Genomic DNA, 26,466 nt, shown 5'->3' with positions numbered 1-26,466 from the left:
TTGACTTTTCCTTACTGATTTTATTATAAAATATGTTTTTTTTAATTCAATAAAGAATTAAAAAATTATTTATTTTATATCATTTACTATTTCGAAATTAGGTAACCATTAATATATAAATGAACTCAAATTTTTTTGGTCGTCGGAACCGCCAGTTATAAATTTAGCTAAATTTCTCTAGTACTAAACAAATTTTACTTTTTGATAAATTGTTGCTATTTTTCTCTACACAACTGTCCCCAGAATAGGACCCCCCATTTAAATTCCTATATCAAACATTAAAAATACATTCCCACAGAAATATAGCGTGGGGGTAGTCTACATATTTTGGGGTTTACCCAAACGTAGCAGAAGCAGCAAAAAAAAAACTTTGTCAACAAAGTTACTTATTAACTTATCATGGGCTCTTTTGTTTATCTTAAGCTTTATTTCTATGTATTTGTGTGTGGGTATGTGTGTGTGTGTGTTGACATCGAATAAAAGTATGAATATTCCATTTTACGCTATGCCATTTCTTTTCTTCTTTGCATTGTTCATTATATGGCTTTTGGCATATGTGGCGAAGCATATCATGGACATCATGGAAGAGAAAATGGAAAAGTTGTGCCTGCTTCTTTGCAAGAAAAAGCATTTATATGATAAATGTTGTCGGTATTGTTGCGTAAAATACTCATAAAGGCTAACGAGAAACGTTTGAAAGTTGGACGAAATGAAATGAATGGAAGAAATGTCTATGCATTCTACTTATAAACCGAAACAATCTAAAAGTTTCTTTGAAAAGGTTTTTAAAGTATTTTGCATATTAAATGATTAAATTGAGAGGATTTGGGATTTTCTTCTTTTTGTAGGGAACTAGTGTGTGGAAGGGAAATGAATGAGATTTTGGGAATTGTAGGACCTACATCCGCCTACACCGCGTAAACGGAATTTGTTTACATTTAAAATTAAAAAGCCGATGACACCGAAATTTTAGTCACCGCGGTTGTTAGGAAATCATATTGAAACAGAAATATTGGGTGGGCGTGACGTGAAACGAAAATTTTTTCTTATATGGGAAAATATGTAATTTTTGTAAATTTCAAGAAAGAAATAGCATTTTCTGTGAAGCTACAGCAATTTTTTAGTTTTTCTTTCCAGCGACTCTAAATGAGTAGAGTCTTTAAAGAATAATATGGAATCAAGCATGATATTAACAGAAAGATACCTTGGGATGTCCTGCGTGCACATACAAAGATGCTGCGGATATCATACAGCATGCCATAGAATGTGAAACACTTATACTGTGAATGTATTTCAGGTCAGGGTTTTTATGTCTCTGTGCATTTGTTTGTAACATGGAAAAGGAAGCGAGTTCTTTTGATAATCTGCATAGAATAGTATTCTGAGTTGATTTATGCATGTCCGTTCGTTCATTAAGCGAAATCAAACTATATATACATATATCGACCGATTTCAATGTCATTGTTAGCAATATACGTGTTATTTGCCCAAATGTTATGTATTTTGGCACACCCGAATGAATTCAGAAGAAAGAAGTTCAAATTTGTGGAAGATCGAGTTACATAGCTATAGCTCGCATGCATATGTTTCATCCGATTTGGTGTTTTTGAGTACCTCACATTCGTAACATGCCCTCCTTTTTCTATATTTCCCATTACCAATTTTCTATTTTTGTTCCCTACGGCAGTATTTATGCACTTATAGTGTTTTGTGCAACAAATGGTTAATATAAGTCCGAAATAATGCCTTTTGACACATACATGAGATGAAACAAATAAGCAAAGGCTATAGTCGTGCGGGGCCGACCATGTGATACCCTACAACACTACAATATGTTAGAAGCCCCCTTATGTCCAAATCCATTTTGGAAGATTTCGCTTTTGAAATTACGTCACGGAATACTGCCCAGATATTACCCTTAGTATTTTGCCTAGGGGCATTTGCCCAATATTTACGCACTCCGTCGTGCTTTTAGTCGTTGCGCTTCATTTTACAGATAAATATAATCAAATGGTCATCCAAAATGCTAGAATTTTTCCCTGTCATTAACTCTCTTCTCATGCGAGTCAATTGGCTTCAATTGTGTGAACAGGATTTTTTTCTGTTTTTGGGTCATATTTTGCGATCATCTCCAAATAGAAGAGGCTCATCTGTGTCTCTAAATTTAGATTCTTCAATATGATTAGCGGTCTACGATAATTGGCTATATTCGTCAACGAAATCAGCATAAAAAAGCCAGAAATTCGCCTTTTGTGTATTTTGAATATTGCCTGTAAGTTATTTTCAGCGTTTCGGTAGAATGGAAATGTTGGTATTTCTTCCCACAAAAGTAGTGGTCCATTCTACCTGCTGTCTTAAACTCTAACTTTATGCGAGAATTCGTGTCATTTGGTTTATATTTGTGACCTTTATAATGGCTGCAAAATCTGGAAAATTTTTAGTTGTTGGTCCATTTCATCCCCTAAATATATTGCGGACATCTTTGAAAATAACAATAGGCCTAGCCCTTCTGAGCCTAACCCTACCTTTGTGTACATTTTCGTGATGATCGGACGATATTTGAGATATAAGCATTCTAACTGACATCCCCTTCCTTTGTATATACACATTGTATATATTTCGCTATATATAACCGATATATTTACTATCGGCATCTACGTAACTGTCAGAATTCACCTGTTCGTCTATTTGTGATTTCGCCGGGATTAAAAATATTCGCGGTTTAGTGGAAAATATGACTTTTGTTTAAAACAAATGTTGTGGCCTATTTCACCCACTAAATATTACCCGATAACCATCAAAATTGGAAGGCTTTTGCCCAGCCCTAAGCTCTAGCCCCATGCTAACTTCCGCTTTGATTGGTCTATAATTGCGACATGTAGAGCAACTGCAAAATCAGGCATTTTTTCAGTTTTTGGTCCATTTCAACCCCTAAATATTATGCGATCATCTCCAAAAGAAATAGGGTTTTATTCTGACCTTAACCCCACCTCCATTTTCAATTTCGTGAAGATCGAGCCATAATTGTGACCTGTAGAGTGATTACAAATTAACATGGGCAGACGGACAGACGGACATACATAGCTAGATCGACTCAGCTCGGCGAGCTAGGAAGATCCATATATACTTTCCTATGTGGGAAACCAATATTTCGTGGTGTTACATAAATTTTGGCCCAATCAAACTTATAATACCCCCAACACATAGTGTTGTAGGGTATAAAAACTGTAACCAACTTCAGACTGCTGTCATTACTAAGTCACTTGTCCGACAGCTGTTAAAATTATTCCAGTGACAGCTCATTATATTGTTTACAAGCGTACAAAAGCATTATGGTGAGAATTTCCCATAAAAAAAGTTATTCGTGATGGAATTCAAGCGTGATAGTTTGATTTCTTTATATTTAGCTGGAAAACTGCAAGTGGCTATCGTTAGAGCACCCCTGCATTTGAATGTGAATTAATCTTTTGTGTCTCGTACCATCGCTCGTTACCGTGATACTGGTAGCGTAGTCCGACGTCAAGGAAGTGGACGGAAGAAAACAGCAGCATCAGCAGAAATGGTTCGAAAAGTAAAGAAGCGTCGTACTGGCCGAAAAATGGCTCGTGAGCTGAACATATCGCAATATTCCATCCGGCAAATATTGACAAATTAGCTCGGGGTAAAGCAATTGAAATTCCGAAAAGTGCAAGAACTTACACCGCAATAGAAAGAAAGAAAACTCAAAAGAGCTAAAGAGTAGCTTCGCTTGGCCGAAAGTGGTGAACTGCCGAATTTGGTTTTCTCCGATGAAAAAACATTTGATGTCCAGCAGTTTGTAAACAAACAAAATTATCGTGTTTACTTGCCAAAGAGGTCAACTGAAAATGTGCACCTTCGGTTGGCCACCAGAACTCAAGCGCCGGCCATGGTGATGGTATGGGCCGCCATAACAGCCGATGGTCGCTCTCCGCTTGTATTAATCGACCGTGGCATCAGAATAAATGCCGGGGGGGTGTATTAAAGCCTTGGACACGCAAACATTTTTGCCGCAGACCTTGGACATTCCAACAGGACTCAGCACGCGACACCCAAGAATGGTTACAAAATGAGGTTCCTTGCTTTATTTCCAGTGCACAATGACCACCAAAATCTCGGATACCGATCCGTTGAACTATTGTGTCTGGAGTATTTTGGAAAGCAGGTGGGCACTAAAAAATACAAAAGTGTTGATCACCTCAAGTACCTCAGAGCAACATTCGGGCAGTTTGGAACGGTTTCATTGGCCATAACGATTTGAAGGCCATAATTCGTGGCAAGCGTGACCAATTCGAACACATCTTAACTTATTCCAAAATTTGATGTTATTTCCGACATTTTTTGATTTCATTCAATGAAATTTTAGAAAAATGTAAAAATTTGGCGTTTGATTTTGTTCCAGTTTTTTTATCTCACCCTGTAAAGCCGTAATACTGATTCAAAATCGATCATAGTTGGTATGATTTACTTTACCGAAATACCCCATATAATCGTTTATTTGTTGCGGGTAGCTCTACTTAGTATATATAGTGATGTATGATAGCATATGGTCAGTACCGCCCGACTTTACTGGTTTTAATTTTAAAAGAATATAATTTTGTAATTTGACTTCCTTCCGTCTATTGGGCCAATTGGTGGACACTAAACTTTTTGAAGTTAGTACCAGATTTATTTCAAACTTTTCACATTCCTATGTTTTTGCCAAACTTAAGTCGAGTGGGAAGATGAACCATATGGATAGGGCCTACAAATCACTGAAGATATTGGACCTACAAATCTGGATAACAGCCAGTTGTCAGATGCATACCACTTTCCGAAGCCCAATCGATTTACTGCCTAATATTAAAACGAATTTTTGACTTAAATTACTGATTTAAATTATTGTTGAAAAAATAATAGTATAAACATTTATCAAAACAATCCTCCCTATTTGTGAAATATGTAAACTATTGCCTGAAGTGATTGCATGCTATTCTGCTTAATAATAAACCTTAACTCCAAATTTGAAATGTTAAACTGTTTGAATTAAAAAAAAAATACAGTATTTTCTGCAAATGAGTGTAATCGCAAACAAAAATATAAATATTTCCCCTTGCCAAAAATTCCTTGGCATTGAAATTGGCAATGACCTTGCCCGAAAGAAAAGTAAATATAAATTATGTGTCTGGAAGCGAAATGTAAAGTTTGCGAATATCATTTGTTTTTAAGATTTACTTAAATATCGTTCCACTTCTTCGCGCTCTTCGCCTTCTTCTTCGTCTTCTGTCAAGAAGGCGCATATGTACATACAACAGACATTTATCATAGTATTATCTGCAAATGCTGCTAACGTCACACACGGCAAAGTTGTGTCTTAAAATAACCTCCTACAATCTACGCTTTCACACGTTTTCGTACATGAGGCTAACATAGGGTGTATATGAGTGTGTGTGTGTGTGTGTGAGAATGTTTCGATTGCACACACTTGGTATGAGCAGCCTTACTAGCGCCACTCATTACATAAAATGTTGAAAAACAGACAAACAGACAAGCGAACAAACAAACAGTCATACATGCATCCAGTCAGCCCGTCAGCTAGCCCACCAGTCAGTCAGCCAGTCAGTCAACCAAGCAAACATCTGAAGAGTCTAGACCTCCACTACACTGCTCTACTTCAGCACTGATATCCAAGTACAACACAAGTACAAGTAACTCGTTCTCAATTGGTACTAAAATATGCAAGAGAGAAGGAAACAACAACAACGAAAACTAGCAATGGCAAAAAATGCAGAAAATGTTAATGATTCCAATGGCCTTGTGCGGACGCCATTTGGTTTTGTACCTAACTACAAATTCCCACAAATATGCATGAACATTAGGGTGGTTATGTTTAATCTGAAACATAAAATTCCGACAAAGCCCCCAAAGTTGGCAGCACTGCAATCGAATCCTAGGTATTTAGATGCAGCATCCTTGCTTTATAACGGTCACCCACTTGATCAGGCAGAACTATATTGGCCGACACACAGTGGGAGTCGAAGCATTACACATAGCATTCTAACGAGAAGTCGCCGAACTTGGGACTATGAAATCGAATCTATTCTTTCCTTTCTTTCTTTCTAAATTTTCAATATTTAGGTGAGAAGTACACCTCTCTTATTCTAATATTGTCCTGGTCGGCACAGAGGAAAACGAAAGAAATAATTTTCGCATTTTATGAAACACATTATTATTAAAAATATTGAACCTTTGTGGGAAAATTATTGAAAGGAGTGAGCCGATGGGAACAACTAGTTTTTATACCCTCCGCTATATGGCTAAAGAGGGTGTACCTCAATTAATACGGCCAAAATGTACCTTATCGAAATAACGGTCTTAGATCTCTCTTAGGGCCTAATCCGTTTCAAGACATTTGGAGTCGATCTAGCGATGTCCGCCCGTCTGCCTGTTTTGCTCCAACTTTGTAAATCCTAATATTTACATCAATGCGGGAATGGGCAATGTCAGTTCACTCCATCAATTACCTCCCCCAGAAACGGTCAAAATCTTGAATTATTATAACTATTATAAAAAGTGAAGTAAATGTCCGATCGCCTTTAAACTACACACACCACAATATTTTTATTAACCTAAAGTCAGGTGTCCACTACTTCTGGTACCTCCCCCACAAAGGGGTAAAGATGAAGCTCATAAAACGCGAAATTAACATTCGATTTTATTTAGACTTAGCACATCTCAATATTTCCATCAACACAAGATGTGTTATAAAGATGGTAGGGATCAGACCATTCCTTTTGGTACCTCTCCCGCAAAGGGTCAAAATTTTGAATTACCAATAACGAGCATAAAATCCGAGATAAGCACCCTGTTATCTTCAAATTTCAAACATCCCATTATTTCTACTAACACACGATCTGCTGAGAAAATTAACATCCAATTCCATTCAGATTTGGTATATCTCAATATTTCCATTAACACAAGATCTGTTATAAAGATGGTAGACATCGGACCACACCTTCTGGTACCTTCCCCACAACGAGTCAAAATTATATCTCTTAATTTACAGTGAAATAAGCATCCGACTCTCTTAAAATTTTACACATCGCAATATTTCTATTAACACAAAATCTGGTATGAAAATGAGATATATGGATGTACTCCTTGTTGTACCTCTGCCACAGAGGGATCAAATTTTTAATAACAAAACGCCATAAAAATGCTAAATAAGCGTCCGATTCTTTTCAAACTTCACCCATCTCAATATATCTACTAATACAAGATATGGTGTGAAGATGATAGATATCGGTCTACCCCTTGTGGTACCCCTCACTCCCCAAACCAATTTTAAACACTTAAATGTTATGCGAAACATGTCAGCGATTCCATTAATATTCTCCTGAACTATAGATCTTATGTGACTGAAATTTTCTGTCCACTCTCTCTCTCTCTCTCTCTCTCTCTATCTCTCTCTCTCTCTCTCTGATGCATAAGAAGTAACATTTTGATTTGCCATTATTCGCGAAAAATGGGAAAAAAATGTCGGTTTTTTTTAATATTCTCCAGGTCTATATATTTTTGTTAGCATTAGATGAAGTAGACTACTTCGATTCACATATCTCATGTGACTATATCACTTACATATATTGCACGTTGTAATATTTATATCAGATATACAGGGTGAGATGAAAAACTGCAACCAAATTCAGACTGCTGTCATTTCTAAGCCTCTCGTCCGACAGCTGTTAAAATGATTCCCGTGACAGCTCACTATATTTTTTACAAACGCACAATACCATTTTGGTGACAATTTTTCAGAAAAAATTTGTTCGTGATGGAATTCAAGCCTGATAGTGTGATTTCTTTATATTTGGCTGGAGAACCACAAGTGGATATCGTTAGAGCACTCCAGCATTTAAATGTGAATAAGTCTTTTGTACGACGTCAAGGAAGTGGAGGGAAGAAAACAGCAACATCAGCAGAAATGTTTCGAAAAGTAAAGTAGCGACTTGATCGAAACCCGCGTCGCAGTGGCTGAAAAGCTGAGAACTTACACCGCAACAGAAAAAAATACACTCAAAAGAGCTAAAGACTTCCCAGTAAACAATTTTTGCCGAATTCGGTCCGATTTCTGTCAGAATCTCTGAAAAAATGTCCGATTCTGATTCCGAATTCCTTCCGATTTCGGTACGAAAGTTGTATGGACGTGGTCACCGAATTCGGAAAGATTTTCTGAAAAAAATCTGAAAAAATATTAGATTTTCTGGACGAATTCGGTCCGAATTCGGTGAAAATTCTTGAAAAAATAGGAGAAAAAATTAGATTTTCGGAAAAGATTCGGAGGACAACTCCGAATTTCTGAAAGAAATCGGGCAGAATTCGTCTGGAAATTCGGCGGAATATTCAGATTTTCTGAAAGAAATCGGTCAGAATTCGAAAGAAAATTCGGAATAAAATTCAGATTTTCTGAAAAAAAAACGCTCAGAATTCGGGAGAAAGTTCCGATTTTCTGAAAGAAATCGTTCAGAATTCGGAAGAAATATCGAAAAAATCGTCACACCACTTAAAAATGAAAAAAAACACATATTTATTTAAAAAACAAACAATTTATTTCGGGTTTCGTAAAAATGTAGTTTAGATATTACATCTATAATACATTTACATTATAAATATTATTTTTATTAGGAACATAACATACAGTAGCACGTTTCTGTTTCAACTGCTAAACAAGAACTAAAAATAAAAAGCAGTGCACACAGAAAACCGGTATGTAGTTGTTTTTGCAATTTTTTTCCATCATATTTTTTTGGGAACGAAAAAGAAAGAGGCTGATTCACAACAACAACAAAACGCACATTTTTACAACGGAAAATCTAACAGTTCACAATAACAATAACAAATAGCATTTTTGCTTTGCGCTTTGTTGTTGTTGAGATCTTGAAATGAATGATCACAACAACAACTACTATGGGAGAGAATGTGTCAAACTACCACCATCCGTTTACATGTGGGAGAGAATATGCCAGAGCAATAGACAATCTACTCTCTCCGCTTGTACATTTTTCGAGTTTTTTCGCTTAAAAACACAGGAAAATGTGCAGAAATTCTAAAAAAAAAAGTTTAGAAAATCGGACCAATTTCTATCAGAAATTTCTGAAAAAAACGTCAGAAATTTCGGAAAAAAATCTAAAATCAGAGCAGTCGGAAAAAATTGTTTACTGGGTTACTTCGCTTGGCCGAAAGTGGTGAACTGCCGCATTTGGTTTTCTCCAATGAGGAAACATTCGTTGTCCAGCAGTTTGAAAACAAACCATATGATCTTGTTTACTTGCCAAAGAGGTCAGCTGAAAATGTGCACCTACGGTTGGCCACCATGGTGATGGTGTGGACCACCATAGCAACCGATGGTCGCTCTACGCTCGTATTAATCGACCGTGGCATCAGAATAAATGCCGACAATTATCGCGAAAATATTCATTATTCATACATTTTGGCCGCAGACCTTGGACATTCCAACAGAACTCAGCACCATCGCACTCAGTACACGATTGAATGGTTTAATGAAAGTTTGTAATTCCGTTTGTAACAGCTCCAAGTATATATTAGACCCCACAAGGTATATATATTCTTGATCAGCATAATATAATGATGTTCGGATACATTGGAAAATATATCGAAAACTGATTCGCTCATTAATAGGGAAAACTTTGAAACCGTCTTCAAGAACTGTAATCGACAATCGACAAGTACTACAAGATATTTGCTAACTTCAACCTAAAAATAAAATTAATAATGCAAATGGTCAACTGTTTAGGTTTCTTGTAATTGTAATATATTCTAAACCCTTTTAAACCCTTTTCCTAAAATTATTAAGGGTTTTTTTCAAAAATGACAACAAAATAATATTCACCCTATCCTAGTAACAAAACGTGTAAGTATGTATGTATGGATGTGGATTTTTTTTTTACAAGTATGCCAGTATAAGAGCATGTAGGAATCTTAAAAATGTACATTGAAGCATTCGTACACTAATGAACATTAGCAGTTTTTGTTCACATAATGCTTAAATTTATATCCTTTCGTTTATATTTTTAAGCTATTGCGGAATGTTGCGGAATTAAATTTCAATTTAGATTTTATTTAAACGCATAACAGCTTTTTGTTGAGGTTTTTAACTGAATAAGAGTTTATTATGAAATAAGTATTGAGAAAGTACAATTACACAAATAAAATGAGCTTTACTAGAAACTATAGAATTGCCTGCAATTTTCGCCCGTGTTACCAATAAACGTTATTTTTATCAGATACGACAGAAAATGTTGGGATTACGTCAGGATATATATCTATGTTACCCGATGACCATCAAAATTGGAAGGCTTCTGCCCAGCCCAAAGGTCTAGCCCCATGCTAACTTTCGCTTCGATTGGTCTATAATTGTGACCTGTAGAGCAACTGCAAAATCAGAAATTTTTTCAATTTTTGGTCCATTTCAACCTTTAAATATTATGCGATCATCTCCAAAAGCAATAGGGTTCTATTCTGACCCTAGCCCCACCTCCATTCTGAATTTCGTGAAGATTGGGCCATAATTGCGACCTGTAGAGTGATTACAAATTAACATGGACAGACGGACGGACGGACATACATAGCTAGATCGACTCAGCTCGGAGAGATAGGAAGATCCATATGTACTTTCCTATGTGGGAAACCAATATTTCGTGGTGTTACATAATGTTTGGCCCAATCAAACTTATAATACCCCCAACACATAGTGTTGTAGGGTATAATGAGTCTTACTAGAAACTATAGAATTGCCTGTCATTTTCGCCCGTGTTATCAATAAACGTTTTTTTAACATCCATTTGAATGTATGTTCTTAAATTTTTTATAAATTATTCCACCGTAGGTTATATTTACCTGAAGTATTTTAAACAAGTAAAAAAACAGGTAATACCCTCCACCATTTGAAAGGGACTTGAAAACCTAATATATACGAAGACGTGGACCTGCATACGAAATTTGTTGTCATAGGATGTAGTACCCATTACGAACTTTAAATACGAAATTTGTTACAATTCTGGTAAATAGTGTCGCTATTATTATGAAAATGATTATTATGGAACTGCATACAAACATTTTTTTATAGACTGTAGTACCCATTACGAACTTTATATATGAAATTTAAAAAAAATAATTCCGGTAAATAATATCGCTAAAATCAAGAAAATACTAAATATCGGGAGGTACCGTTATATGAGGGCTATACGAAAACGTGGACCTGCATAGGAAAATTGCTTTTCCATGGGTTGAAGTACCCATTAAAACTTTCCGATATGAAATTTGAAACGATTACGGTGAATAGTGCTGCTGAAATCATTAAAATACCGACTATCGGGAGGTACCGTTATATGAGGTCTATATGAACACGTAGACCTCCATACGAAATTGTTTGCCATTGGTTGTAGTACCCATTAAAACCTTGCGATACAAAATTTGAAACAATTCCGGTGAAATCATCAAAATAGCAAATATCTGGGGTTATATGGGGCCTAGACGATATTGTGGACTGATATAACCCATCTTCGAACTTGACCGGCCTGCAGACAAAACACAGATCTGTGCAAAATTGTAGCTTTCTATCTTTATTCGTTTTGACTGTAGCGTGCTTACAGCAGACGAACGGACTCGGCTAAATCATTTTAGAATTTTACGCTGATTCAGAATATATATACTTCGTAGGGTCTATTATGAATATTTCGAGGAGTTACAAACGGAATGACAAATCTAATATACCCTCCATAGAATGGTGGGGGTATACAAATAAATTGCAAAAATAAAACAAATCAGATTTTTTAGTTCTACACCCCGCATTGAATCAAATTTTCATTTTGAAAAGGTCGATTTTTGCTTTTTATTTCATGCCTACAACTAATTTATCAAAAGTTGGGCAAATATACCTACTAAATCATATTCACCTTGAAAATCATCGCCAATTTTAAAAATAACAGTAAATTGCACAGTCATTCGTTCATGCACAGACATACATGTTTCTATATTTTTAAATTGGCTAATAACGCAAGCTCCAATTCCCAACAATTGGAACGAAAATTGCCGCATCATCAAACCGTATGCATTCTATAGAATGTATAGATTTGCTAGTTTTCCGCCAACTAAGGTCTGTTCGTCCTTTTTTATCACTTTCACTTTACGCTTGTTTGGTTTCCACATGAATGTTGGCATTTGCCTGCCCTTCGCTCAAAACCACGAATGCATGTTCATGACGAACATACATTTGCATTGAAGTTCACGGCTTGCAAATAGTATGCCTAAAATTGCTACTGAAACAAAAACTAGCATGTATACATAAGAACACATTCTCTTGTAACGAATATTCGAAATTAAACAAGAAATTTGTCTTTTACTTCGTGTGCTTTAAAAAAGTACGAAACAGCTTAATTCGGGACCTTATGAAACGCACTACTGCAATTTGAAGTTAAGTTTCTTTGTTCTCAATTCAGCAATTCATTCAAATATCAAAAGTTTACCATAATTCTAGCTCGGATCTTTAAGGCTATGCAAAACTTGAGGCATCTCGACTCCATCTATCGTGCTTATTGTCTGAAAACAATATTGGGAAATTCTCGTATATGTAGCTATGCCTCCGATATCTGAATATAAAACATAAACTAAATACATTTCAATGTCATGGTCAACGCTTGTATATTTTATTTCGCCGGGAACGGATTTCCAGCATTACAACAAGTAAATAAAGGCTATAGCCGGGTGAGGACGGCCACAAAAATTTGCGATAAAGTTTCTGAGAGGAACTAGGCGAGTGGACCAACGAATTCCATCCTTAAATTAGATATAAAATTGGTAAAAATAATAAGGTACAGAAACCCTTTGTGTGGTAGGTACCATATCCTCATCCGACTTAAGGATGGTTCAAATATATTGATGTGATAGAATTTCGTCCATTATTTCGATATGGTACCTCTGAAATGTTATATATTTATGAAGCCATATGGCAGAGGGTGTTGAAATAAACGCATTTCGCATTATACCATGTATCTACGTTAAACAGGTAAGTTCGGCCGGGCCGAACTTTGAATGACCTTCACCATTTGGAATGAATTTTACAAATTTCAAAAAAAAAATAAATAAATTAATAAATAAATAAAAGCCATGAAAAATTCTGTTAAAATTTAACAATACCGAATGTAGCCGTTATTTGGGCAAATTTTGTCATAAGCCATTACAATATTCAAATGCGAAACTTAAAAATTTCGGTGAATAATGTAGCTAAAATAATCAAAATACCGATTACCGGGAGGTACCATTATATGGGGGCTACACGAAGATGTGTGTAATATCCATTACGAACTTCAAATTTGAAACAATTCTGGTAAATATTGTCGCTAAAATCATCAAAATGTGGAATATTGGGAGGTACCAAAACGTAGACCTACATGTATATAAATATACTTTGGGTCTAAAATGTATATATCGGAATGACATACTTAATATACCCCGCATATTATGATGGAGGGTATAAAAATATAAAACCGCATAATATCGATATGAGGGACGATGTCACACCTCTCATGAAATTGTATTACAAAAACAATTTTTTTTTATTTTAGAACGCAAAATGATGACCACTCCCCTTCTCTTAAACCAAGGAAAAAGACTTTCATCAAAAAAGAAAAAAAAATCCACGATCCAAAATCTTCATATTTTCTCGTGCCTCCCCCATAAAAGGTCAAAATTTTGAATAATAACTCCCTCAAAATGTGAAATCAGTGTTCGATGTAAAATCCGACATGACTAAAATGGTCAAATGATTAGGGTACATATGTCGGGACATCGAATGAAACTTTCCAACTTCTTATCACTGTCCTACGGCAATGTGGATGGTGACAACCTCTTGTTTGCCATTCGTTGGACCCCCTAATATTCGATATTTTAATAATATTTTTAAGATATAGTTTTGAATATTGTATTAACAGCGGGTTCTACCTCTGGTGGCAAAACATAGTCTGTTTATATTTACGTTTTACTATAGCACCCCCATACTCATATAACGATTACTTCGGATCTTCGGGATTTTGACTATTGAAGCCACATTTTCTAACAAATTTGTCTAAAATTTTTTGTAACATTTGTTTGGAATTAGGTATTTAAGACAATATGTTCTTAATTCTTCTGAGCCATAATTTTTTGTACCTTCCACCATACATAGTATGGAGGGTATATAAAGTTCGTCATTCTGTTTGTAGCTTATCGAAATAATCATTTTAGACCCAACAAAGTATATATATTCTTGATCAGCGTAAAATTCGAAGATGATTTAGCCATATCCGTCCGTCTGTTCGTCTGTTGTAATCACGCTACAGTCTAAACGAATTAAATCCGAAAATGGTCTGAAAATCCACACAAGAAGTGCCTTATGAGTACTTTATCCCTTGAAAGAGAATTATCTATATAGGTCCACGATATCGTATAGCCCCCATATAACGGTACCCCCCGATATTCGGTATTTTGATGATTTTAGCCACATTTTCTAATGGAATGATCTGAAAATCCACACAAGAAGTGCCTTATGAGTACTTTATCCCTTGAAAGAGAATTATCTATATAGATCCACGATATCGTATAGCCCCCATATAACTATACCCTCCAATATTCGGTATTTTGAGGATTTTAGCCACATTTTTCAAGGGAATTGTCTGTTAATCCACACAAGAAGTGCCTTATGAGTACTTTATCCCTTGAAAGAGAATTATCTATATAGGACCACGATATCGTATAGCCCCCATATAACGATACCCTCCGATATTCGGTATTTTGATGATTTTAGCCTCATTTTTCAACGGAATTGTCTGATAATCCACACAAGAAGTTCCTTGTAGGTACTTTATCCCTTAGAAGATAATTATCTATATAGATCCACAATATCGTATAGCCCCCATATAACGGTACCCCCCGATATTCGGCATTTTGATGATTTTAGCCACATTTTCTAATGGAATGGTCTGAAAATCGACACAAGGAGTTTCTAGTAGGAACGTTATCCGTTGGAAGTTAATTATTTATATACGTCCACGATATAGATTTTACCCACATTTTTCAACGGAGTTGTCTGAAAATCCACATAAGGAGTACCTTGTGTGCAATTTATACCTCGGAAGAGAATTATCTATATAGGTCCACGATATTGTATAGCCCCCATATAACGGTACCCCCCGATATTCGGTATTTTGATGATTTTAGCCACATTTTCTAATGGAATGGTCTGAAAATCCACTCAAGGAGTACCTTGTGGGTAATTTATACCTCGGAAGAGAATTGTCTATATAGGTCCACGATATCGTATAGCCCCCATACAAGGGTACACCCGATATTCGGAATTTTGATGATTTCACCCACATTTTTCAACGGAGTTGTCTGAAAATCCACATAAGGAGTACCTTGTGGGTAATTTATACCTCGGAAGAGAATTATCTATATAGGTCCACGATATCGTATCGCCCCCATATAACGGTACCCCCCGATATTCGGTATTTTGATGATTTGGTATTATGGTATTGTCTGAAAATCCACACAAGGAGTTCTTTGTGAGCACTTTAACCCCTGAAAGGTAATTGTCTATATAGGTCCACAACATCGTATATCCCCCCATAAAGCACCTTCCGATATTAGATATTTTAAAGATTTTAATAGAATTTTTAATGGATTTTATTTTTTGAAAATTTTCTAATTCGTTCCAAATGGTGGAGGGTATTCAAAGTTCGGCACGGCCGAACTTACTTCTTTTTTACTTGTTAATATTTAAAAATATTTTTTGACGGAATAGATGGCTCTTAGACTTTCGTAGAAAATTTTCCCAAAAATTATTAAAACTAAAAAATATAAGTGTTGACCTCCGAACCCAAATAGGCACCCCTGCCTTCTCGTCCTTCGTTAGTAATAAAAAATACAATAAAATGCTATTCTAATCCCGCATAGCCCAGTGCGCCCATTACCCATGCAAATTACGATGTAACAATACAATGATACGAAAAATTATGGTATGGTAAAATATACAATAACAATAGAAGTAAAAACAAGAATAAAAATAATCAACACATCAATACAATAACAATGGCAATCAAACCAAATTGTTGTATGCTAGTTATTGTTTTTCTGTGTTGTTTCCACTCTCTGGATATAAGAATAATTGATAGATATTGATTAATGCCAGTGGAAAAATAATTATAATCATACACCACAGTTTTTTTTATCCGCATAACATATTAAGGCTATTATTACTGTAAAAGGGGAAAAACTATGTGTGTGTTTGTATGGGCGTTTGTTTATGTTTGATTTGTTGTACCCCCATCAAGGCTATGATGACACGTTGAGAATGTGTGCTCGATAACGATAATTGAATTGAATTGACTTTGATATAATACGGCTTAAGATATTTAATTAAAAATTATTTATTTATCTCTATGTATTCTCATTTGTTTTTTTTTTTCTTTACCTTTCTCTATTTTCAGATAAACCAATAATTGTTTAGAAATTAAGATTAGCCGAGGGCAGTGCAGCTACATTTCGAAGGTGAGTAGCTGGGAAATTAAGAGATAACATGTGGATAGTCTAACTGGCGTCTCAAAAAAAAAAAAAAAAAAAAAAAAAAAAAAAAAAAAGTAAATAAATAAAAAATAAACAATGATCGATTGTTTGTGGAGATTTCCCGAACTTTGTATTTGTCATATATGAGAGTAGGCTATTACTGCAATGAATCATTATTATCAGGTGGTTGTTGAGTATAAGTCATTGAATGCGTTTCTAAAATAATGCAATGGAGTTATGAAGTAAAATAAAACCATGTTGTATAGAAAATAGCAATGGAAGAATTTCTATTCAGTATGAAAACTATTAGGTCTTAGCATTATGTAGCTGACTAGAAGACCTCAAACCATGTCTAGCAAACGCTCTTCAAACGAAATTTTATTGATGGAGGCATATAAACACTCGCTTAAAAATGGAAGTCTATGCCACTTCTTCTTCTCCATTTCCAGCATCAAGAAACAAATTTAAGTTCTTTCCATAAAATTTTGTAAAGAAATAAACTCGTATTTAACCAAGTACTGACTAACGGCAGCACAGAATAAGCTGACCCGACTACAAATACAAAATATAATACACCCTACAAAATGTTTCCGCGATAATATTCGGCATTTATTTTGATGCCACGATCGATTAATACGAGCAGAGAGCGACCATCGGCTGTTATGGCGGCCCACACCATCACCATGGCCGCTTGAGTTCTGGTAGCCAACCGTAGGTGCACATTTTCAACTGACCTCTTTTGCAAGTAAACACGATAATTTTGTTCCTTTACAAACTGCTGGACAACGAATGTTTTCTCATCGGATAAAACCGAATTCGGCAGTTCACCACATTCGGCCTACTCTTTACCTCTTTTGAGTCTATTTTCTTTCTATTGCGGTGTAGGTTCTTGCACTTTTTGGAATTTCAAAGACTTTACCCCGAGCTCATTTTTCAATATTTGCCGAATGGAATATTACGATATGTTCAGCTTACGAGCTATTTTTCGGCCACTGCGATGCGGGTTTCGACCAAGTCGCTTCTTTCTTTTTCGAACCATTTGCTGTTTTCTTCCGTCCACTTCCTTGAAGTCTGGCTACGCCACCAGTACAGGGTTGCCCATATTCGACGGACCTATGAAACAAATTCTTCATAAAATCGATTGTTATGCGACTTGTGTGCGGTGGAGCGCCGTCTTGTTGAAACCAGAACTACCTCATACGTTTTCGACGAATAATTGGCATCACAAAATTGGTCATCATGTCGCGATAACGCTCCTGATTGATGGTAACAGCATGGCCATTTTCATTTTGGAAGAAAAACGGCACATTGACCGTTTTCGCACTAACGCCGCACCAAACTGTGACTTTTTCGTCATGAAGAGGCACTTCTTGAATCTCCTGAGGATTTTCAGTTGCGTAAAAACGGCAATTTTGCTTATTTACGGTCTTATTCAATGTGAAATGGGCTTCATCTGACGTGATACTTTTGTTCCAAAATTGCTTGAATGTAAATTTCAACTATTTCAGAGCGCTCGCGTGAGTGTATTTGTTCATGGTAAAAATTTGCTTGGACTGACGCTTCAAACGCGGTATGTCATTAAGCGATGTGACATCTCTGTCAAAAGTTATGACGTTGCCAGATGGCTCCGTCGAATATAGGCAACCCTGTATTACGGTAACAAGCGATGTAACGAGACACAAAAGATTTATTCACATTTGAATGCTGGAGTGCTCTAACGATAGCCACTTGTGGTTTTCTAGGCAAATATAAAGAATTCACACTATCACGCTTGAATTCCATCAGGAATAACTTTTTTTTGGAAAATTCTCACCAAAATGATTTGGTACGCTTATAAACAATATGAGCTGTCATTGGAATTTTAACAGCTTTTGAACGAGTGGCTTAGAAATGACAGTAGTCCGAAGTTGGATGCAGTGTTTTCATCTCACCCTGTACATATATGTAAAATTGTTTTTATTTGAATAGCTTCGCATCAAAATAAAATTCTATTTTCAGTAAAAGTTATGATAGGACCAAAGCCAATTCCCAAAAGTCACTGTCATGTGTAGTTAATAATTCATTCGGAAAAAAAGGATGGCATGACAGCGGATATAAACTACCCTAACACAATAAATATTTCGTTTCATTTGAACAGATTTCATCACTTTGAATTTTTCCCAAACAGAATATCAACAACATGGAATTTTGTTGTTTTATTTTCCATATCATTTTTTGGTTGAATGAAACAATGAAATGTCAACCCCTACCACCACACACACACATAAACGAAACTCAACAACCCCATGGACAGCAAAAAAGAAAAAAAACACCATGTCAAAATACACACATGTTTACAAATACTCCAAAAAAATGTGTATGGTTATGTTTCCAGGAAGTACTATCCGTCTATGGCCATTAGGTCGAATGTTACATCAACCCATATAAAAAAATTCTGTATGTTGGTATGTATGCTTTCGGGGGAATAAAAAACAGCATTGCCTAAAGTAAATAAACTAGACTACTTAGGGTCTTATCTGGGTTTGACGATTTTTTTACCCCCCAAAAAATGGTACCACGATTGGAAAATGTAACACACAGAAAGTCCATAAAAAAGGTTGCAGCTCAGCTATTTATGAGTGTTGTTGGTGGTGGGGATGGTGTTTTGGCAACAAGGTGTCCCATGTAATTCACAGTCCATGTTTAATCTGTCAACTGAGACAGATTTAATTGGCAAAGTGTGCTCTCAATGTAATAAATCGATGTAGAAACTAGTTTTGCTTTGCCCGTTAGATATAAATTGATTTTTCCTGATAACATACTCATGCATGGTCACACCTAACTGATGGTGGGTGCAAAGAGATAAGAACTGACGTGGGCGACCAAAGTATTTTTGATGTTTCTCGTGAATGTTGACATGTGATGCCAGAGGTTGTTATGCTTTCACGGCTGAATGACAGTTATTTTTATTTTTTGATTATCTGAGGAAATTTTAATAAAGCAAATAAATTTTAGTTGATAATAAAGCCTAACTTTGAGAACATGCTGGCAAATCTTATTGCTCATTGAAACATAATTGATTATAAAGTTTGGATGGTACCTAAAATAATATCTTTAAGAAATTCAAAAAAAAATAACAATGATACAAAAATTCGCAATAATTACTATGACCGCCTATTAAACTATAATTTTTTAAATACACAAGTGTCCTTCAAACATTTTTTTTAAAAATATATAATATTTTAACACATTTTTTCCATACATGGTATGGATGGTACATTAAGTTCGTCATTCCGTTTGTAACTCATCGAAATAATAATTTCTTATTCAGCGTAAAATTCTAAGACGATTTAGCTCTGTCCGTTGTTGTTGTAGCAACTCATACATCTGTGTTCGTTCGGTTTCCATTTTCTGACTCAGTTCAATCAGGTTCTGCCTCTAAGTCCAGTCTCAAAAAGGATGCAACCTGTAGGGGCTGTGTCCATAACGAGACTGGAGTTTGGTGAGTAGGCTTGGCTGGGCAGCGAAATAGGTGCAGCGTGTCATGTGGGCCTGTGCCACATGCTGGGCAGATGTTCTGCACGTCGCCGTTAATCCGGGCCCAGTAGGAATTTAGGCGGCTACACCATCCGGATCGTAATTGAGCCAAAACTACTCGGGTTTGTCGGGGCAACTCTCGTTCTTCAGCTGCGACGGGAGGGCGATGGTCTCCTAGCACAGTATTCACTCTGTATCCTTCAATGGCTTCTGAGACCGCATTAGAGTGAATACTATTCAGTCCCGCTTGATAGGCCTGTTGATCTAGAGGCTCTCTCTTATACCTCTGTACCTCTCTCTCTACATCATGAAGTTATTTCCTAACGTGCCTGGGCGGAGGTTGCCTATCCACAAGATGGTGATTTGGATGGCTTTGTCTATAACACCCAAGCAGGTATTGCATTGACAGCACCGGCAAGACCTTCGCGTCCTCATGTAGGTGATCGACAGGTGTCATGAGAAGGCACCCTGTTGCGGTTCTAAGGGCGGCATTCTGGCAGGACTGAACATTTTTCCACTGCGTAGCACTGACGTTGGCGGACCACACCGGAGCCGCATAGTTTACCACAGACCGGCCTATCGCGTTGTAAGAGGTCAGCTCCCCAAGTACTGCCGGCCAGAGACTTGAGGACCTTGTTCCTACTTCTAATCTTGTCGCAGATAGCTGTGGTATGCCCGGACGACTTAAAGAGGCTATCGAATGTGACCACTAATACCTTGGGGTAGTTGGTGGTAGGAATAATAGCACCATTGACCTGCACATTCAAGGATAGCCCCATCTCCGCAGTCCATGTGGTGAAAAGTGTGGCCGTCGACTTAGTGGCGGATATCTTCATATTCCTCGCAGTGGTCTCGATCCCGGCTCGGACCAAGAGAATACGGAGCAAACATTCCGGGTAATGTTGCTCCCACATCAGAAAAATGGACGAACACGAACATGTATTTGCTGGGTTGGCGGCCCCTAGTCGGAGAAATGTGCCTCCGAGTCAATCCGGTACATAGAACCGGCCGGAGTGGGATTGGGCTCTGTCCGCCGGTCCGTCTGTTGTAATCACGATAGAGTCAAAACGAATTAAAATAGGAAGCTAAAATGTTGCACAAATCTGTCTTTTGTCTGCCAGATGGGACCGATGCACCGCGATATCGTATAGCCCCAAATAACGGTACCTCCGACATTCGGTATTTTGATCATTTTAACCACATTTTTCAAAGGAATTGTCTGAAAATTCTCACAAGAAGTTACTTGTGAGTACCTTATCCCCTAGGAGAGAAATGTCTATATAGCTCCTCCATATCGTATAGCCCCCATATAAAGGAACCCTCAGATATTTGTTATTTTGAGGATGATTTTAAGCAAATTTTTAAATGGTATTGTCTTAAAATCCACGAAAGTAGTTCCTTGTGAGTACATTACCCCCTGGAAGAGAATTGTCTATATAGGTCCACGATATCATATATCCCCTATATAAGAGGAGTTCATCCCGATATTCGGTATTTTGATGATTTTTGCGACTTTATTCACCGGATTTGTTTCAAATTTCGTATATAAAGTTCGGAACAGTTACTACAGTCTGTGACATAAATTACTTATGCAGGACCAGGTATAGCCCCCATATAACGGTTTTCCTTTTAGCGGTATTTTCCGACAATTTTTTTTTTGAAAGTTTCTTCCAAATGGTGTAGGGTATAAAAAGTTCGGCGCGGCCGAACTTACCTGCTTTTTTAATTGTTAAATATCTACGATTGTCCTACAAACGTGGGATATCGGTCAAAGTTTAGCCATACCCCCGATTTGAAGACACCGACTTATTTTCAATATCTTTAAAGATAACAGACATAACACTGTGCGACTGGAAAAAAGCAAATATAGTCTGGTACCGAAGTGTGATAGAAAACCTCACTAAGACGACACGTCATTTTTTTCATCAAATGGGTTCTTTTTGTCGGGTCTTTATCTTACGAAATAGTAAGAATTTTGATTTGCTCTCGGAAGCAAAGGTGTAGCTCTTGTCAAAGGGAATAAATACAAGCATTAACTCCATCAAACTTCATTTTCAAGATCATAAATAATATGTTCTAGGCATGAAGGCTTAATAAAGAACATTGTGGAAAGTGCCAAAGTAAGAATTATTCTACATCAAATTTCATTGCGAGTCTCTGAACAAAAGAAATTTCTGTATTTATATGTGCCATAAAAAACGTAGTATTTTTTCTTTAATCTCTGCAAATTATCTTATAATTTCACTGCACAATTGATACTCTGGTTTGTGGAAAATTCCAAGTGGACTTGAAAAACCCAAAGGAACTCTGGGTTATTAAGGCCCTTATACAGTTGTGACCATATCTAAAAAATAGAACTTTGAAATTTGATACACATCTTTGAATTACATCCAGAATCAGTGGTATTGAAAATGAGTCATATCGGTCGCATTTTTGGGACAATCCCCTTTTTAGGATAACTCTATTTTCAAGCTTTTTTTACGTTTTGAAAATGTTTTCCATTTGATTTCGCAAATTACACAAAATTAGCACCTTTCGAGACGGCAGTTCTTGGTCATATTTCCCAATCGATTTGGCTGAAAATTAGCATTTTGGCATCTTCGTAGATAAAAAAAGAATAAAGAGCCTTTTATTTAAAAAGGGTCATATAATTTAAAATCTGGAAATTAAAAAGGGTTCTTCGTCCAAATAAACCTATTTTAAGCCAATTATATTCTACTCCAAAATCCACTATAATTGTGTTAATAGTGATTCAGATTCGTAAGTGTTTTATACATACCTAATATTACTTAATATGAGCTAACATGATGCCCGAATGTTTATTCATCCAAGTGTGTTGGTTTGTGAGTGGTTTGCAAAGGAATGTCTTAAATCTCAATAAAAAGCAAGTTATTCAAATTAAAATGAGTGAAAACAATTTACAGTTACTTTTTTCGTAATGTGCTCTACTTTGCCAATGAACCAGATTTCCAGGCGCTTTCTTTGTTTGCATTTAATTTAAATATTTTATAAACATTCCCCTTTTTATCAACATATTTTAAATGGTATAATAACAAACCCAAAACTGCCTTTAGACTTTGTGTTGAACAATTCTGAAAAGGGTCAGTGTGCAAGCACCCTACCCCGCAGTCCTTTCAATTCCTGGACAATATCCAAAAAAAGGCCTTATATGAGAAAGGGTTATAACGCCATATTTGCCTTTGCATATGTTAATAGGGCATTTGGAAATTTTTATAGAGCATATCCCACGCATTTCATTTACATTTCATATTTTTTTATGTGTTCACATACTTTGAAATAAATAAATAAATAATGGAAGAGAGAAAAGGGAAGAAAGACGTAGTGAATGTACACATATTTTAAATTACTCTGCGGAAGGGCATTTCAATGTTGGATTGCTATTATGACGTCGTTGGAATTCACTAAAATATTCATTATTGCTGTCCACATGTCGGTTTTGGCCTGAATGATTTGTTTGAATTTTTAAAAATGTATGTGTTTTTTGAGGAAGATTTAACGCTTCATCACCGGACATAATGTCTCCATTAATGTTTTTTGGATTACGTCAATTTTAAGCGTGTGACAGATTATACATGTATATATGTATATGTGCTAAGTTTATAAAATAGGCAGAATCCCAGCAAAATACTTATATATCGACATTGATCACTAAAAATGGTAATATAAATACCTACTAATCGACTTTTGGATTGGTAGTCGGATTTGTAACAAAACATGGCTAGAAAGTTCTTGAAATATTAAAAAAAATTCCTTAATATATTGCCTTTTTTCTAGGGCTTTAGGACGTCAAAATGATTTTTCAAAGAACACATTAGACGCGATTATCTCCGATCCAAATGACATTTTGCTGGGGGTTGGGTTAGGGTCAGTATAAAATCCTATTGTTTTTGAAACAACTGAAACCTTTCCTGATCCTGCAGTCGCTATACAGGCCACAAATAAAAAGCAATCAACCTCGAATTTCGCATGAGATTAGAGTTTAGAACAGGGCATTAGCCTTGCATTTTGGATGTCCATCGTCCATAATCCAAAGGTATAATTTTTGAGCGACTTGATCGACACCCGCGTCGCAGTTGCCCAAAAATGGCTCGTGAGCTGAACATATCGCAATTTTCCATTCGACAAATATTGAAAAATGAGCTCGGGTTAAAGCCATGGCATCAGAATAAATGCCGAATATTATCGCGAAAATATTCTGGAGGGTGACCTTGGTGGGACCTTAGACATTCCAGCACCATCGCACTCACCACGCCACCCAAGAATGGTTACAAAATGAGGTTCTTCGCTTCATTTCCAGCGCACAATGGCCACCAAAATCTCCGGATACCAATCCATTGGAATGTTGTGTCTGAAGTATTTTGGAAAGCAAGGTTGGCACTAAAAATACCAAAGTGTCAATCACCTCAAGCAAGCGCTTCGCCGGGAATGGGCCAAAATACCGCAGAGCAACATTTGGGCAGTGTGTGACGGTTTCATTGGACGTTTGAAGGCCATAATTCGTACCAAATATGACCAATTCCAATAAATCTAAACTTATTCTAAAATATTGATGGTATTTCCGACATTTCTTGCTTTCATTCAATAAAATGTAAAAAAATTAAAATTATGGAGTTTGACTTTGTTGTAGTTTTTTTATTTCACCCTGTATATGTCCCTGTCCATAAAGCCGTCAAGTCGGTTTGGGTGTATATAGTTTATGGAGTACCCAAAGATACTTTGAGATACCTAAGATTGCTCTTGGTTCCAGTTTGGGGATTACTTACAGGGTTGCCCATATTCGACGGACCTATCTGGCAACGCCATAACTTTTGACAGAGATGTCACATCGCTTAATGACGTACCGCGTTTGAAGCGTCAGTCCAAGCAGATTTTTACCATGAACCAATACACGCGCTCTGAAATAGTTGAAATTTACATTCAACAGAAGAAGTCAATTGTGAAAATTCAACGTGCTTTTAAAACATTAAAAAATGTGAGAAGTGCGCCTTCTAAGAACACCATTAAGCGTTTATACGGAAAATTTTCGACTGGTAAGGCTCTTTCTAGTCCGAAGAGGCCATATAAAAGTCGACCAAGGCGATCGGCCGAGAATATCGCTGCCGTACGAGCCAGTGTTGAGAGGTCCCCAAGAACATCCCAAAAACGCCGTTCTCAGCAGTTGGGCATGGCTCGGTCCACTTTACAACGGATTATTCGCATTGATTTGCATTTGTTCCCGTACAAAATTAAATTGACGCAAAGAATGTTGCCTGCGGACAAGCCTCGTCGATTGGAATAGGCCCAAAGAGTCATGGGTCCGTCGAATATGGGCAACCCTGTACTAACTAATGGATTACAATGTTTTTGAAAATATTTACTTTTGTAAAATGTATTCAATAAACACATTTTTTTCGTTAATAAGAACTTTTGCTGTGAAGCCTTTATTTAAGATGCAAAACTCTAAAAAAACTTTACGTGAAATATCATGATCACAGCAGCAACCATTGCATTATTATTTTTATTATTAATCATACTAGAATTGAGATTCGTAGCCTATGTGGTTACTGTGATTTTACAAGAATTTACAAATACAAATTGAATTTTGGTCAGTGCCTCTGTTAGGCATTATGTCAGGTCGTGGCTCACCAATTTTTACATAAATTTGTCATGGTATAAAATCTTTCTCTGAAAACCAGTTAGTAAGTCTCACCCTAGTTGATCTATGGAAAAAGCACCAATTTTCCAAAAACATTTATGCATTACCCCATTATATTTTGCCACACGTCTTTAATTATTGTCATCTGTTTTAATTGAACACTATTGGCTTTGGGTTTCATTAAATAACACTTTGTAATGTTTTTTCTTTGGTTTGCAATAAATTTGTTATCACACCGATTAATATTCAATTATATGGCTTTGTTCGGCGTGCTTCTATTTAAACAAACTCGTCGATATGCACGTGTCGTAAGGGAGTCCATTTGCAAATTAAAATGGACTAAGTCCCAATTTGATTTTCAAAATAAAAATCAATCAAAATCAAAAATAAAAATCCTACAAATCGAGAGAATGTAATAAATATAAGAACGAACTTGGATGCAATATATGTGTTGGAGCCATATGTTTATCTCCAAAGATTGGAACCAAATTCCCTAGACCTAAATGGGTTGACCAAAAATAGAAATGTGGAGCATCAGCTAATGAATGTAAGAAGTAAGTTAGAAAGTTTTATATGGTTTCCCGTCAGATTTGTAATAAGATATATATATATTTCAAAGTCAGAATGATCTTCAAAAGTATTTTTCAATGAATAGCCTAGAGTTTTTGCTCAGGGATCCCTTG

The 26,466-nt window shown here is 36.3% G+C and overlaps 1 protein-coding gene across 2 annotated transcripts in view; it reads left to right on the top strand.

Annotated features, from left to right (window-relative positions):
* The window catches only part of LOC101897018 (5-hydroxytryptamine receptor 1), a 329,084-nt gene that overhangs the window by 128,636 nt on the left and 173,982 nt on the right, over positions 1 to 26,466 (top strand). For both annotated transcript variants that reach the window (XM_059123704.1, XM_059123712.1), the window contains exon 2: positions 16,536 to 16,596. The gene's annotated coding sequence lies outside the window, so the exon portion shown is untranslated. The remainder of the gene's footprint in view (positions 1 to 16,535; positions 16,597 to 26,466) is intronic.

The sequence above is a fragment of the Musca domestica genome, unplaced genomic scaffold (assembly GCF_030504385.1).
Source record: "Musca domestica strain aabys unplaced genomic scaffold, Musca_domestica.polishedcontigs.V.1.1 1, whole genome shotgun sequence".
NCBI classification, from domain to species: domain Eukaryota; kingdom Metazoa; phylum Arthropoda; class Insecta; order Diptera; family Muscidae; genus Musca; species Musca domestica.
This window is presented reverse-complemented; position numbering and strand designations above follow the sequence as displayed.